The following is a 15,621-nucleotide window of genomic DNA, read 5'->3' as shown; positions in this document are numbered from 1 at the left end:
AAAAGTGACTAGTGGACGTAGGCAGATTTTAATTGTTGATCCACGTTAAAATCTTTTTTCTTCTTTTCTTACAAAATCATATATTTGCTTAATTGCATTTATTTTTAATTAACGAAAAACTTCATTAACATAATTAATTAATTATTTAACTATATAGTTTTGATTTTGAAAACTATATGTTAAAATAAATATTAATCATGTTTGGATTAAAATAAAGAGAGATTAATTATTATCTTATTTTTAATAAGATATTTACTTATTTATTTAAAACTGATATTTTAAGATAAAGTTAATTTTGAATTAACTAATATTTATTTTGGGATAAATATATTGTCTTAGATATTAATTAAACAAACAAATGAGAAAATTAGGGAGAACCTAATAGTGTGGCGCCACACACAGGGATATTTGTGTCCCTAGATTTGAATTTCAAAATTATTTGTTTAATTTGTTATTTAATTATTGTTTTAAAATATGATTTAAAATTAAATAATTAAATATGTTATAACTCCTAAGTTTTATTTTAATAAAATAAAGATTAATCAATTAAGTTAATTATCTTTATAAAACTGAAAGAGTGACACTTTGAGAAATAAGTTGTTTTAAGCGATTAAAAAGTTTAGACTGCCAGACTCTCTCTCTGAAAAGAAAGCGATACTTTTTCCTAAACCTTAAAAACTATTCAATACATCTCTCAATCAAAACTCTCTAAATCTCATGTGTTGAGTACATCTAGAGAGTTCTAAATCAACATTTTGAATCCTACATGCCCACACAGGTCATTGTGTGTTTGAGGATTGGTCTGGAAGATCAAGGTGTGAGATTTCATAATCTTGATAGGAAGATCGTTAATTTATACAAAACAATATGTGGACTCTTGATAGGCTATAAGAAGTAATCTCTACTCTATTTGTATGTGATTTAATATATCTCTATATTCATGATCCTAGTTGTTATTAATAATTTTTTTTTAAAAAGACAAATTCCGTTGCGTTACTTTGATTTACACTTTTAATATCAACTATTGGTACAAGAGCATTCTACATATATATATATATATATTAAATGTTGTGTGGGTTTCTTGCATTTGTTATATGTATATTGGTATATATATATTGAATGGATGGATGTGATTATTGAATGTATGGTTGATTGATGGATCGTTAATTATAGATTTTATTTTTGTGCATAAATCTTTTATTTAATTAAATTTTAAATTACTTGAATTTAAAAGTTTAATTATCTTATTTTCTTTTTATTATAAAAATAAAATATATTTTAGTTGGTTATGATCTTATCGCAAGTTTAAATAATTAATTGAATTTGATTATTGAATTATTTAAATTCAACTAAATTAAAAAAATGACAAAAATAGTTATTTAATTAAAAGTTAGGTATAATTAAATAAATTATCAAGAAAGTTAGTTTCTAATTAAATAGTAGGGCATAACAAATTCCTAAAGATTAGAAAGAAAGCATAAAAGAGAGGAGAATGGTTCTTGGAGTCTTTCAAACAACATTAAAGGCAATTTTTTAATTTTATTTTTATTTTTTCAAAGGTTGTAAATTTAGAAATCCCTAATAGTACTCGGTTAATCATTTATTGTTTATTTATGTATTTATTCAATTCATTTAAATAAATATTAATTAGTGTTTGATTGATAACACGATCATGCATTCATCGATTACATGCCATTCATGAAACCCCACATAGTTTTACATTAATCATGCATCTTTTAGAAAAATGATTATTTAGGAATGTCTTAATTGTTTATGTGAAATGTTTTGGAGAAATCAATTGCATGTAAACTACTAAGTATTAAATTAGTTAAAACTTGGTAACTCACACCATAATAAAGGCATTAGTTTTATAGGCCTTTAAGATAACCAACTTTATTTAAAAAGTGTTTTAGTAAAGTTATATGAATGTAATGAGAAATTATGTTGATCACATTAATTGTAGAAACAGGCTATTTTATAATTAAATATAATTTGTAATTTATTACATTCATAGGGTTATTCATAAACTAGTGATAAATTTTGAATTAATTGATTAGTTTAATAAAACACATTATTTCTAAAATAGTAAGTGGAAAAATGTGAACATCTCAATGTGACCTATGGTCTCCATTATTAGTACAACACCGTGAGATATGAATAGGGCCTTGGCCTCCTCGGCCAGAAGATACTCCTCGAGCATCATACGCATGTTTGACTCCACCGTGAATGGCAAATCCATAACCATGTTGCTCTGCCAAGCCACAAACAGGGTGTCATCCCCCATCACATCGAATTCTCTCTCCATCTACTCCACTCAGAGCCGGAAGCGTTTGTTCTCTTGAACGAGGCTCTCAATGCATGAAATGGCCTGCGCGGCTTCCCCCTTGGCCTTGGTGGCATCGTCCTAGACTCTGGCCAGCTCTGCGGTGCAAGCTGAAGACTCCTTGCAGCTAAGGCAGAGCTCTTCCTGAATAGTTGTGAGGTCTGCCGACAGCTTGTCGTTGGCCTCCTCCACGGTTCGAGTTTGACCCGCTGCATCTTCTAGCAGCTTTGCGGAAGTGTCCTCAAGCGTTGATGAATTTGACTAGTCTGTGGCCAGCTGGGTCTCCAACTCTAAGGCACAAACCTTGAGGTCCTCAATTTCCTTTTGGAGCCGCGAGTGCTCCAACAGCGAGACTGTAGTCATCTTGAGTTGTGCATTCTCCTCCCGAAACTTCTTCAGCTCGAAGGACCTTATGGTAACAATTTCCCCAAGCAGTTCGTGGAAGGCTGCATTCTGCACCAAAAAATGCTTGTTAGCTCGATGAATAACTTAGATAAAAAATAAATAAAAAATGGGAGTTTAATGTTTGAGACTTACCCTCAGGGAGATGTGGCGACTGATAGTTATCAGAGAGATCTCATTGTCACTGGCACAATGAGCAATGCTCCAGAAGACCATGTCGCACAGGGACCCTGCCAATCCCTAGAGAATATCCACAGTAATTGGAGTTGTCCTTTCTCCAACTCTCCTTGTGAGGAGAGGTTCTAGATCCTCGTAGCTGCGAGGACCGACTGGACCCTGCAATTTTTCTTCCCACAGGTACTTTGCAAGGGCTTTGAAAGCCTTGTTTCCTTCGTTAATACGTGTGTTAAAGTAATCAACCACCCATCTGTGCCTCTCGAAGTCCTCTCCCTCGTAGTGTTCGGGAATGACCACAAGGCGAGGTCAAAGAGATGAGGTCACGGTCGCCCTAGAGGCATCCCAGGACAATGAGTGAATCGCCAAGGAATAGTTCACTGAAGTGAGCCAGTGCCGAGACTAGCTGCCGGTTGAGGTTGACATCCTCAACTAGAAACTTGAGGAAGTTGATGTGCTAAAAAGGAAACTTTCTCAGGTCAAAGAGAAAGCTAAAAAGGATGCCTAGAAGGCGAAGCACGATGTTGTTGAGGCAGAAAATGCCCTGAAGGAGATGTTATACCGGTGTTGGGAAAACAACCAGGAAGGAGATTTCTCATTTCTGGATGCTGAGCTTTGGGGTGTTATCTTACCAAGTTCTAGAGCCGACTCTCGCAAGAGCCCTCTGAGACCATGGATGCTTCTGGAGCTGCTACGAGACGTCAATAAGGTAACATCACAAGGGAAAGTTACCAGAGCTAAGTGATGTTTAGGGCGCCCTCATCTTATTTTTCTTTCATTTGAGTTTTATTTTGGGTTACTTGAATCCCTTGTAATTAAGCTTTCAAAACCTAAAATAATTGCCTTCAGGCTCGGTTCAAGGTTATTTCTCCCTGAGTTATTCATATACTTATTAGTACATGTTCATTAATTTACGATCTATTTTTGTTCCTCTTAACTTATTATCTTGCTATGCTTATGAACTTTAAGTCCTTGTACATTCACAATCATAGGGGTTATCTTTAGATCGAGATAAACGCCTGATGGCTCGACCAATTAATTCTGGTTGATGACCGAGTTATATCAAGGAATTTGCCCGTTTAATACAATTATACCTATTAGGAATCGGACCTTGGACCTGGTTATATCGATGTGTTTGCTTGCCTAATAGAATTATACCTATTTGGAATCAGGCCTCAAACCTGGTTATATTCAGGATTTTGCTCACCTAATAGCGTTATACATGTTATCCAGGATTTCCTAGTTGAATTCTAGGTTTTGTTTCTTTGAATTTTCTTAACTTAGTTCGTTTTTGGATTTTTTTTTAAATTCGAGCTTTCAAAACCCGTTGAATAATCAATTTTCCTAATTCTAAGTTCCAAATTTTATCTAAATGTGTTAAACATTTTAAAGACTCTTCGAGGGTTATATGCCCCCAAAGCGATAAGAATTTATGAATATTCTTGGTCGCTTTTACAAAATGAGCACGTGATATATGACAAGAATAAGATAAGAATATTGATTATAAATTTAAATTACATAGCAATACAGTGCTATTAAACTAGAATGGCTTTTATAAATAAGCCTTACATGGAAAAATACTAAAAACTTTAAAAATTAACAAAGTCGTCCTATTACTGATAGTATTTTTTTGAGTGTAGAGCATTACAGGTCCGTAGGACCAACTCTCCACTTAACCGAGCTAGTTTGAAGGTTCCTTCACGTAAGATTTCCATGATCTGGTATGGTCCCACCCATTTCGGTCCCAATACACCATCTTTTGGATCTTTACTTACCAAAAACACCCTTCGAAGCACTAGGTCACTCAATTCGAGTCTGCATTCTTTTACCTTCGAGTTTCAGATCCAGAGATGCATTGAGAAAGTCGTGGTTTGGATCTTGAACGAAGGTTTTCTGTCTCTGTTACGTCACTAGTGCTTTAATTGGGAGCATAGCTTCACTTCCAAAGGTTAAAGAGAAGTAAGTGTGCCCCGTGGAGGTGCGATGTGAGGACGTATAGGCCCAAAGTACTTATGGAAGCTACTTGGGCCTTAGCCCCTTGGTTTCGTCTAGTTGTTTCTTTAAACTCACCTACATGGTTTTATTTAAATCCTTGGCCTGCCCATTAGCTTGCGGATACACCATTGAAGAAAAACTCTTGGTTATGTCATACTTCTCAACAAAGTTTGTGAAAAGATCAATATCGAAATGAGTTTTGTTGTGAGACATTATCTTCTTTGGGAGCCCAAAATGACATATTATGTTCTTCACAATGAAATACAGGAATCTCTTCAAGGTTATGGTCGCCAGAGGCTCAGCCTCAATCCACTTTGTAAAGGAGTCGATGGCGATAACTGCATAGCGAACTCCTCCTTTTCCTGCTGGTAGTGAACCCCTATACTGCGAATGGCAGGGCGATAAAATCATGGTTATCTCCATGGGTGCTTCTCAAGCTACTGTGGCAAAGAATTGGCACTTATCACATTTTTGTACATATAAGGCCGAGTCCTTTTTGAGCGTACGCAAAAGCTAGCCCTGCCTCAATATCTTTAGAGCTAGGTTTGGCCCCCTGCGTGGTCTCCGCAAAATCCTTCATGTATCTCATGTAGGATAGTCTGTACTTCCTCGGACAGAATACACCAAAGAACGGGTAGCGAATGTCCTCGTCACTATATAACTTCCTCAGCCATAATGTACTATGGGACTTGATATAACAGTTTTCTTACGTCCTTTCGGTCATTTGGTAGTTTGCTCGTTGTGAGGTATTCCATTATGGGGGTTATCCAAGTCGGTTTTGTGTTAATCACTCCAACCTCAACCTTTTCTTCCATTATGCTTGGTTGTTCAAAAATATCCACTAAGACCACATTTAATATATCCGCCTCTTTGGTGGTGGCAAGTCGGGCTAAAGCATTAGCATTCGAATTTTGCTCGCGGGGTACCTGTTCAATGGAGTAGAACTCAAACTCAGACAACTCATCTTTAACCTTAGCTAGATAAGTCACCATTTTGATACCTCGAGCTTGATACTCCCCTAATATTTGATTAACCACAATTTGAGAATCCCTATAACATTGGATCACCTTTGCTTTCAGTTCTTTTTCCACTTGTATTCCTACCAATAGAGCTTCGTACTCTGCTTCATTGTTGGATTCTTCAAATCCGAACCTCAAGGCTGTATGGAATCGATATCCCTCGGATGAGATCATAATTATCCCGGCTCCGGACCCGTCTTTTTTAGATGATCCATCAACGAAGAGTTTCCACAACTCTTGCACTGGTTCGCTAATTGGCTCTACCTAAAAATCTGTGCATTCTGCCACAAAATCAGTGAGTGCTTGATTCTTGATTGCTATGCGTGGCTTATATCATACCTCGAACTGACTGAGTTCGATGGCCTACTTAAGCAAACATCCCGATGTTTCAAGTTTATGTAAGACCTGCCTTAAAGGTGTTGGGGTTTTATGCCCTAATTAAAACCCAAATTCTTTGTAATCTCATTTTATTATCAATAAAAGAATAGAAATCATTTTTTGACTTGGTCAATCACTTTGCTCACATGTTTTATTTTCGTGATTATTTTTTTAATATATACTTCTATTAAATCCTGAGCATATAGCTAATCTTATTTATAGTGACGTAATCATAGTGGAATATAAATATGATTATATGTTCAAAATAAGTTAGTCCTAAGATTAGTCAGTGCACATGATTTACACTAACTTGCCAATGTACGATATGATCAACTTACACATTATGGTGTTATGTTCTTTCTAGAACATTAGCAAAGTAGATAAGATCGGATGTTTTTGTTACATCGGATTGGACCGATATTGACAGTTGATAAGATAAGTAAACATACCGTTATTATCTATTCTAGTCATATCATATAGTTTGCCATAGGTCAATTCAATCTCAATTCTGAGTGGTTAGTATTCTACCTGATTGTATTATATGAGTTCTTTGACTTGTTCGTTACCAGCTTGCCCTACGGACTAGCCCATACTTACATCTTGGGAACTCGATAGTATAATTAAGTGGGAATGTTAATCATAGATATGAACATCTATAGATTTTGATGAAGAAGTGAAATGATAGTTTCCTTTTAGTTTGGTTCGAGCTGTTAAATGATAGAGATCTCATTTCAGTAATTAAATTAGTTTAGTGAAATATCATTTACAAGAAAATAAGTGTTTTAAGGATAAAATACAATGAGGGGTAAAACGGTATTTTAGTCCTATCTCATTGTAGACCATCTATAGAGGATTGAGTGACGTGGTTGTAACGATGGATAATTAATAGCATATCTATATTTGTTATAGAGCGTTCTATGAATTCAAGAGTGCAATTCCGAGTCTATAGTGGAGTCACGAGGAATTAATAAGTTAGTAAATTTATTTGTTAGATTTATGATAACTAATTGGAGCTTGATTTCATAGGCCCATGGTCCCCATTGTACCTTGGATAAAATCATCTAGATAGTCTCAATTAATTAATTTAATTATCAATTAGAATTATCAAAGTTGACGAGGTCAATTTTGGATAGTTTCACAGAGTTATGTAATTTTGAGAAGAAAAGAGAAATTATGGCAGATTTATTAATTAAGATAAATTGGTATCTAAATTAATAAATAAGTTTAAATCAAGGTTCAAATTATAAACAATTATTTTGATAAAGGATTTAAATAATTATTTAATTAATTAAATTAATAGAAAATAATACAGGCCTTGATTTTAAGTCCAATGGGCTTATAATCAAATTGGAAATTTCACGGGCCTAAAGCCCATGATAATTTCGACCTAGGGCTTTAAAATGGCTATTATTTTATTGATTTTTTAATTAAATTAAATGGCCTAGGGATTTAAAGGAGTTCTTAGAGAGAAGTTAGATAAGTCACAAGTCAGATTTTCTGAAAGTTTTAGATTCTCTCTAAACACAAGTCCTTTTCTAAGCCTCTTTGTTATTTTCTCTTCTTCACTCTGTATCTATCTCATGTGTTGAGAATTGTCCACTCTAGTCTAGGTGATTCTAAGGATTCTTTGGAAGACTTTGAAGAAAACATAATATCGGTTCAGTTTCTTGATAATACTCTGCGACAGAAAGGATACAAGAGTTAGAGAAACTGAAGGAAGGACTCTTTAATTCCGTTGCGTATACTGTAAGTATTCTATTCATTGTTTCTCTTTGAATTCAATTTTAGAAACATGTTTTAGGCTATCTCGTATTAATTTGTTTAATATTAGATATACATGAAAATAAATAAAGATCTTGTATAAGTTTTCCTAACAAAAGGTTGATCGGTTAAGGAGTGGATGGTGTGGGACTTGAAATACGGCCTGAGTTTTCTCGAGGCCAAGATCAAGCAGAACATGAGTTTTAATATTAAAGGGTGTCTGGATTCAGCTCCCAGTAGTCTTTTACTCACATAGTACACTGATTTTTGCGCCCAATTTTCTTCTCAAACTAATGCAGGAATGACCGTATTTTCTGTGATAGCTAGGTATAATAACAAAAAATTTCCAGCTGCTCATTTTGATAATATGGGGGGTTAAGCTAGGTGAGTTTTCAGATTATGAAATGACTGGTCACATTCTTCGATCCACTCAAGCTTTTTGTTTCCCCTGAGCAAGCTGTAGAACGGGAAACACTTGTCTGTCGATTTTGAAACGTAACGGTTTAGGGCCGCCACTTTCCCAGATAAGCTCTGTACTTCTTTATGCAACCTAGGCAAAGGCATTTCTAAAATTGACCTGATCTTCTCTAGGTTTGCTTCTATTTCCCTTGTGTTGACTATGAAGCCCAAAAAATCTTCCAATATAACCCCAAAGGTGCAATTCTGAGGATTTAGCTTCATGTCAATCGTTTTTGAAAAGTAGCATTTTAGGGTCGCCACTTTCCCAGATAAGCTCTGTACCTCTTTATGCGACCTAGGCGAAGGCATTTCTAAAAACGACCTGATCTTCTCTAGGTTTGCTTCTATTTCCCTTGTGTTGACTATGAAGCCCAAAAAATCTCCCAATGAAACCCCAAAGGTGCACTTCTGAGGATTTAGCTTCATGTCATATTTCCTTAGCACGCCAAAAAAAATTTCCAGGTGGGATACATAGTTACTAACATGCATTGATTTAATGAGCATATCATCGACATACACTTCCATGTATTTTCCGATCTGGTTAATGAACATTTTTTTGACCAGCCGTTGGTACGTTGCACCAGCATTCTTCAGCCAAATGGCATAACCTTGCAGCAATATACGTTACGCTCAGTCATGAAGCTAGTGTGCTCTTGGTTTTCAGGGTTCATCGCGATCTAGTTATATCTAGAATATGCATCCTTAAAAGGCATGAGCTCATGACCGACTGTTGCGTCTACCAACTGATCAATTCTAGGTAGTGGAAAACAATCCTTAGGACAAGCCTTATTGGGGTCAGAGAAGTCAATGCAAGTTTTCCACTTTCCATTGGGCTTTGGGACCAGAACCGGATTATCAATCAAGGTCGGATATTTTTCTTCCCTTATGAATCCACACTTAAGTAAGCGAGCTACTTCTTCTTCTAAAGCTTCTGATCGCTCCTTCCCCAAAAGCCTTCGTTTCTATACCTTTGCAGGAACATTCTTCTCCAGATTCAGAGTATGCACTATAACATTTGGATTGATTCCCACCATATCTTCATGTGACCAAGCTAAGTCGTCCAAATTATTTATCGAAAACTCGACCAAATCCTTCCTCTTTTAAGTTCCAAGATTCTTTCCAACTTTTACAACACTTGAAGGTACCTCTAGGTCGATACTAATTTCCTCGAGCACCTCCAATGATTGGAGCTCAGAGCTATCTTTGCCTAATCTTGGATCAATGTCATCCTGTTGGGTGACCTCGCTACCTCTTTCTTGAGGTTCTTCTGCCCCATGGGCCATTTCCATTACTCGAGGCTCCTCATCCCACTCAATGATGTCCATTGTTTGCTACCCAGGCTATGATTTTCCCTTCATAGCAATGCTAGAGAACTCTCTAGCAACGAGCCGATCTCCTCTCACAGTACATATACCGGAGGTCAAGGCGAACTTCATTGCTAGATGCCGGATTGAGGTGATAGCCTCAAAAATCATCAGCGCGGGTTGTCCCAAAATTGTGTTGTATGCAGCCAGACAGTCGATTACGATGAACTCGAGCATTTTAGCAACAACTTGCACATAATCTCCAAGTCTCTCTACGAGTCCGATCATCCTTATGGGTGTTGTTCCTTCTCGTGAGAATCTGTGTATGGTCATCAAGGTTACCTTAAGATTTGCTACAAACAGCCCCATTTTTTCTAGGGTGGACTTGAATACCACTTTTACAGAGCTCTCATTATCAATCAATATCCTCTGCAATCTTCGATTGGCGAGCTGAACGGTTATCACCAACAGATCATTATGTGGGAACTGGACGTGGCTAGTGTCCTCTTCTATGAAAATTACTGGTTGTTTCTCCAAACATTATGGTTTAGATAACATTTGCTCCAGATTAAACTAATTTCCAATGTGGGTTTTTATCTCCTGAATGTACCTTTTCTAGGCCCCATTACTCGTGCCTGCCAAATGAGGTCCTTCGGTGATAGTGGTTATATCCCTCCCTTTTATTGAGAGGGGGGGGGGGGGGGACGATTTGGTTCCCATGATCTAGTTGACCCTGGGGTTGACTGACCAAATTTTCCAAAGGTGGATGAATATTTTGCCCAGCTGGCTGATTGGGAACTACTCTATTTCAGGCATATTGGGCTAATGGTCTAGTCAAGATGAGAGTCTCAATCTCAACTTTTTGCTGACAATAATCATTAGAATTATGGTCGATGTCGTTGTGATATCGACAAAAAATTTCGGGGTCTCTCATCGCCCCCCGGTGCCTTAGGGGCTCTAGTTTCTTCCATGGAAGGAAATTAGAGTTTGCTAGGAAGATACTCTCTCATGTATCTATCAAGTTGGTATAAGCGGTGTAGATGGAATTGTACTTTTCACCGAGTTTGTTCTTTTTGGTTCCATTCTGGTCACCCTCACCAGTCCCCTTCCGCTTGTTGCTCCCCCGTCTGGTTATTCTGGGTAGCGAGTTGAGCCCTAGCTGCAACATCCACCACCGCTCCAGCAGGCTGAACATGGGTCTGGATAGTTCATGCGACAATAGATTGTGCCTCCTCCAGATTTATCCATTCCTAACCCCGTGCTAGGAATTCATTTACACTCTTTACTCCCTTCCGTTGTAGTTCTTTCCATAAATCACCTCCTACTATGATCTTTGTCCTCATAAACATAAGCTTGGAGTTGTCATCAACATCCCTTGCTCATGCTGCTGCATTGGTGAACTAGTTCAGATATGCCTTCAGGGAATCACTAGGTTGTTGTTTAATGTTAGCCAGCGAGTTCATCTTCAATGCGAGCTTCCATCGTAGATCAGAATTTTCTCTCAAACTTAGAAGGTAGTTTCTTCCCTGAGGTGGTTGAATGTTTCTTGTACTTGTTGAACAATAATTTGGTCGATACAGTCAATGTTGCAGGGAACTATATACATCTTAAGTCAAACCCGGCATTGTGGGCCATCATTAATGTGTTGAACGTCTCAAGGTGATTAGATGGGTTAGTGTTTTCATCATATGCGGGCATGGTCAGCATCCTAAATCCAATAGGATACAGATTTTCCGCAATGTTAGGAGCAAAAGGCTAGAGCTCCTCATCGAAATCACAATCATTGACTCCTTCTCTAGAGAGGATCCTCGTTATCTATTCTTCCATTAAGGCCAATCGCTCAAGGGTTGGATAAATGGCATCTAGTTTATTTGGGAGATGATTATCAGCCCCCATCTAGTTGTACGTGTTAGATGGGTTGTTTTCCCTCCATGGTTGAGCTCGGTTAGGTGGGATATTCCCAATGTCACATACGGTAGACGAATTTCCCCTAGGCTGAGTATATCTCAAATCATCATGGCGAATTGGATATCCTTTTTGTGAGTTTAGATGATGATGCAAGTCTGGATGTCAGTCGAAACAAAGACTTTGTGTGGAGATCAAGTGATTCCTCAGGTCGCTCTCATGCCTGCCTCCGCGCTTGCTCACTGTCTAGTAGCTTCCATTAGCAAAGCATACAACTCATGGCTGGGATCAAGGACCTGGATTATTAGCACGAGGCCATGGGATATAAATGTCCTATGAGGGAAGAGGACTTCTCCTACCATCCCCTCGAGCTACAGTATTCCTAGGTGGGCGAGGTAGCATTGGATGGAGAACCGGTGATGACAAATGTCTTATTGGTGAAGCTATCCTTGTTCCACCGGTGTAACGCACTACAACTTAGGGACCGTTACACTGTGTATTTTAGATAGTGCTACACTCGGTAAATGAGTCATTTGGCCATAATCGTGTAACTAAACATGATTAATGGTTTAGGGTTAAAATTTTGGTCAAGAGGTACAATCGTTTTACTAAAACGTTCACTTCCATATATCGGATCCCAAACTACAATAGAAAAAGTTTAATTAATTTTTTAAAGTTAAAACCAGCCGACCTAAGCGGTGAAATAGAGTGTGACCCTAGTTTCTCTGAGAAACCTCAACCTTGGTGGTCGAGCAGCTACATATGTACACCTCATCATTGAAGTTCTCCAACTCAAGGATGGTCCAACTTCCTTTTCCCCTTACTTGCACCATATAACTCCAGTGATCCAAGGCTCAGCTATAAAACTTAAACATGCTCATAAGCATTTAATAACACATTACCAAATCATAATAAGCTTGCCTAGCAGTAATAACCCTACTCGTGCATGCATATCATTCATATAAATGACTACATCGTCATATGGGGCCAATAGTCCAAAATACATGATTAATGAATCAAACTGGAACTCAGCGCCCTAATACTTGATTAATAAATCATAATGGGGCTCAGCGCCCTAATACATGATTAATAAATCATACTTGGGCTCTGTGTCCTAGGATATGGGACTAATGAGTCACCCCGGGGCCCTTTATCTTATCCTCTATATAACTAGCCTTGGAGCTGGCCCAACATATCTGGCGCTTTAATTTTCCACAAACAATAGGTCGGTCAATTGTATGTCACGTTCCTGATTGGGCATAACCACATCGACCAACGCTCAGCACGCCATTGCCGCCCTTGACTTATAAGTCAAAGTTTTTTGACCATCGCTCTACACCATTGCCATCCTTGACTTATAAGACAATTTTTTCGACCAGCACTTAGCGTGCTAATGTTGTTCTTGACTCATAAGTCAAGTCCAGGGCCCAGCCCTAAGATATGGGACTAATAAGTCACCCCGGGTCCCATTCCTCTATCCTCTATATAACCAGCCTTGGAGCTGGCCCAGTGTACCAAGCGCTAAGTTTTCCACGACCATTGGGTCAGACAAGCGTATGATGTGCTCCTGGTTAGCCTAACCAAAACGACCAACGCTCAGCACGCTATTTCTGCCCTTGACTTATAAGTCAATGCCTTTTTATCAGCGCTCATCGCACTATCGTCGCCCTTGACTTATAAGTCAAGCCTTTCTCAATCAGATAATGGAGACAAGCATATATCATATATCCAAATATAAAGCATTCAACATGCTTATTCAAAAATCACAAGCATAATAATAACTATGCACAATCTCAGGCGTTCGTGCCCTATTCATATTCATGTTTACCAATTCGGGCCAAGACATAATCACATGTATCACATACTGGGTGCAGTTTTCTTACCTTTGGTCCCTACACATGTTACGAATGAATGACCCCTGAGCATGATCCTAGTTCTGAGCCCCTAGCTATAACCTAGTCACAACCATAATATAGAATCCCATCAATAATGAGTGAATAAAGGCTTCTGGGCCGAGTCCTAGCCTCCGGTACATTGAATTCTACTGAATCAGGTAGTAGGATCGATCCCAAGCCCTTAGGTTTGAATTCCCGCATTCAAAACCTTCCCAAGGCCTAAAAATCCCTTAAGTGCCACGGCCCCAACCATTAAGCTGCGGCCCCCCCTAAGTTAGAGGCCAAGTTTCTCCTTTCACTAAACATGGGCACGACCCAAATCAGGATTCTCAGATCAATCCTTCCATAACTCACCCCAAACCGCACAAACCCACAATTAAATCTCACAACATCCCTAGAATGTCCCAGGCAACAAAACCTGCCATTCAAATGGATCAAAAACTCACCAAACCATAAAATCCAAATCAAAACTTAAGAAACTTTAGGAAACAGAAACTTAGAAACTTAAAGCTTTGATTAGCTAAGATTACGTCATTTTCTAGCTAAATTCCCCCGGCTATCAAGCTTCTAATCTTCCCTAGAATCATTATGACTCTAACCTTGCTTGAATGCGAGTTTTAAAACTCAAGTTTCCTCCGAAAACGTTGATTAGATGAAATGAGAGAAGCGGAGAGAGAATGAGAGAGTTTTCTGTGTTTTATAGTTATGAGAGGATACTTCAAGCTCAAGTATCCTTAAGAAAATCCCAAGACTTGAGGTACCCAAAAGCATTACCAAGGGAAAAATGGTCAAAACTCCCAGAATTCCCTCCTAATCTCACTAAAACCAAATATATCCTCAAATATTCATTCCCATTACCAATAACTCGGTAATGTACTAAATACCCATGACTCACTCCGAGTCAAGTATTGGTCCGTTGTGACTTTCCCACTAGCTTGCTCCCTAGGATCGTCTCATACTGAGTAACCCAAATATAACCACATAATGATATGGTCTCACACTTATATCACATATATGCCAAATATACCCATAACGGGCCAAATTACAAAAATTGCCCTTTTAACCAGAAACAGGCCCACATGCATATTTAATACACCTAAACATGCATATCAAGTCATATTATAATGCAACTCACATAATCATATAATGAAACACACATATATCACATAAACACATAATTTCCATAAGTTGTCATCTTGACCCCTAATCAAGGCCCTAAGCCTTATTAGGTAATTTAGGACATTACAATCGGGGCACACTAGATTAACTTGCCCCTACTCTACTCCAACTTCCCGAGTTAGAGGCAAGACTGATTTATTTCTTCGTGTTAGAGGCTCTGGCTGTGGCACAAATGGATTTGTTGGGATGTCTCGTGTAACACCATACTACCCTAGAGTCGTTACCACGTGATTTAAAATGTGCAATTAACTCGCTAATCAAGATTTTAGACCCAAAAGCGTGATTAAGTTAAAATAAAGATTCATTTAATAAAACTTTCATAAAAAGGTTTAAACATTCATTAAAATTATAGAAAAGTTACATGAGATCCCAAAATGTTTTTTAAGACATATTTACAACTCAAGAATCTTTATACAGTCGACCTAGGCGACAAAATCGGTCATTTACACAACGTTCCTCAAAACTACCCCATTCGTGGCGGCCAGGTAGACTAAACATGTATGTACCACTCCATGCCCTCCAACTCATGGTTGATTGACTTTTTCCTTGCCCTTATTACACCATAAAGACCTGTGAGCCAAGGCCCAGCAAGAAAACTTCATAGCACAACATATAATAATATATTTCAACAAATGCACAACTAATCAAACACAAAAAACAACCTACAAGTTTCTATTAAAATTCATGACAGCGGCCTAAGCCGGTTAGGGTGTGTTACCAGACACCAAGTTCACGGGTGAGTACGACACCCTTAGATGGTCATGCCCTAGCGGTGTAACACCCTGGATAGACAAAACTGCTACACTGTGTGTTTATAAAGTGCAAGA

Source organism: Humulus lupulus, chromosome 5 (genome assembly GCF_963169125.1).
Source record: "Humulus lupulus chromosome 5, drHumLupu1.1, whole genome shotgun sequence".
Taxonomy (NCBI): domain Eukaryota; kingdom Viridiplantae; phylum Streptophyta; class Magnoliopsida; order Rosales; family Cannabaceae; genus Humulus; species Humulus lupulus.
The sequence above is the reverse complement of the archived record's forward strand: the minus strand, read 5'-3'. Positions refer to the sequence as shown.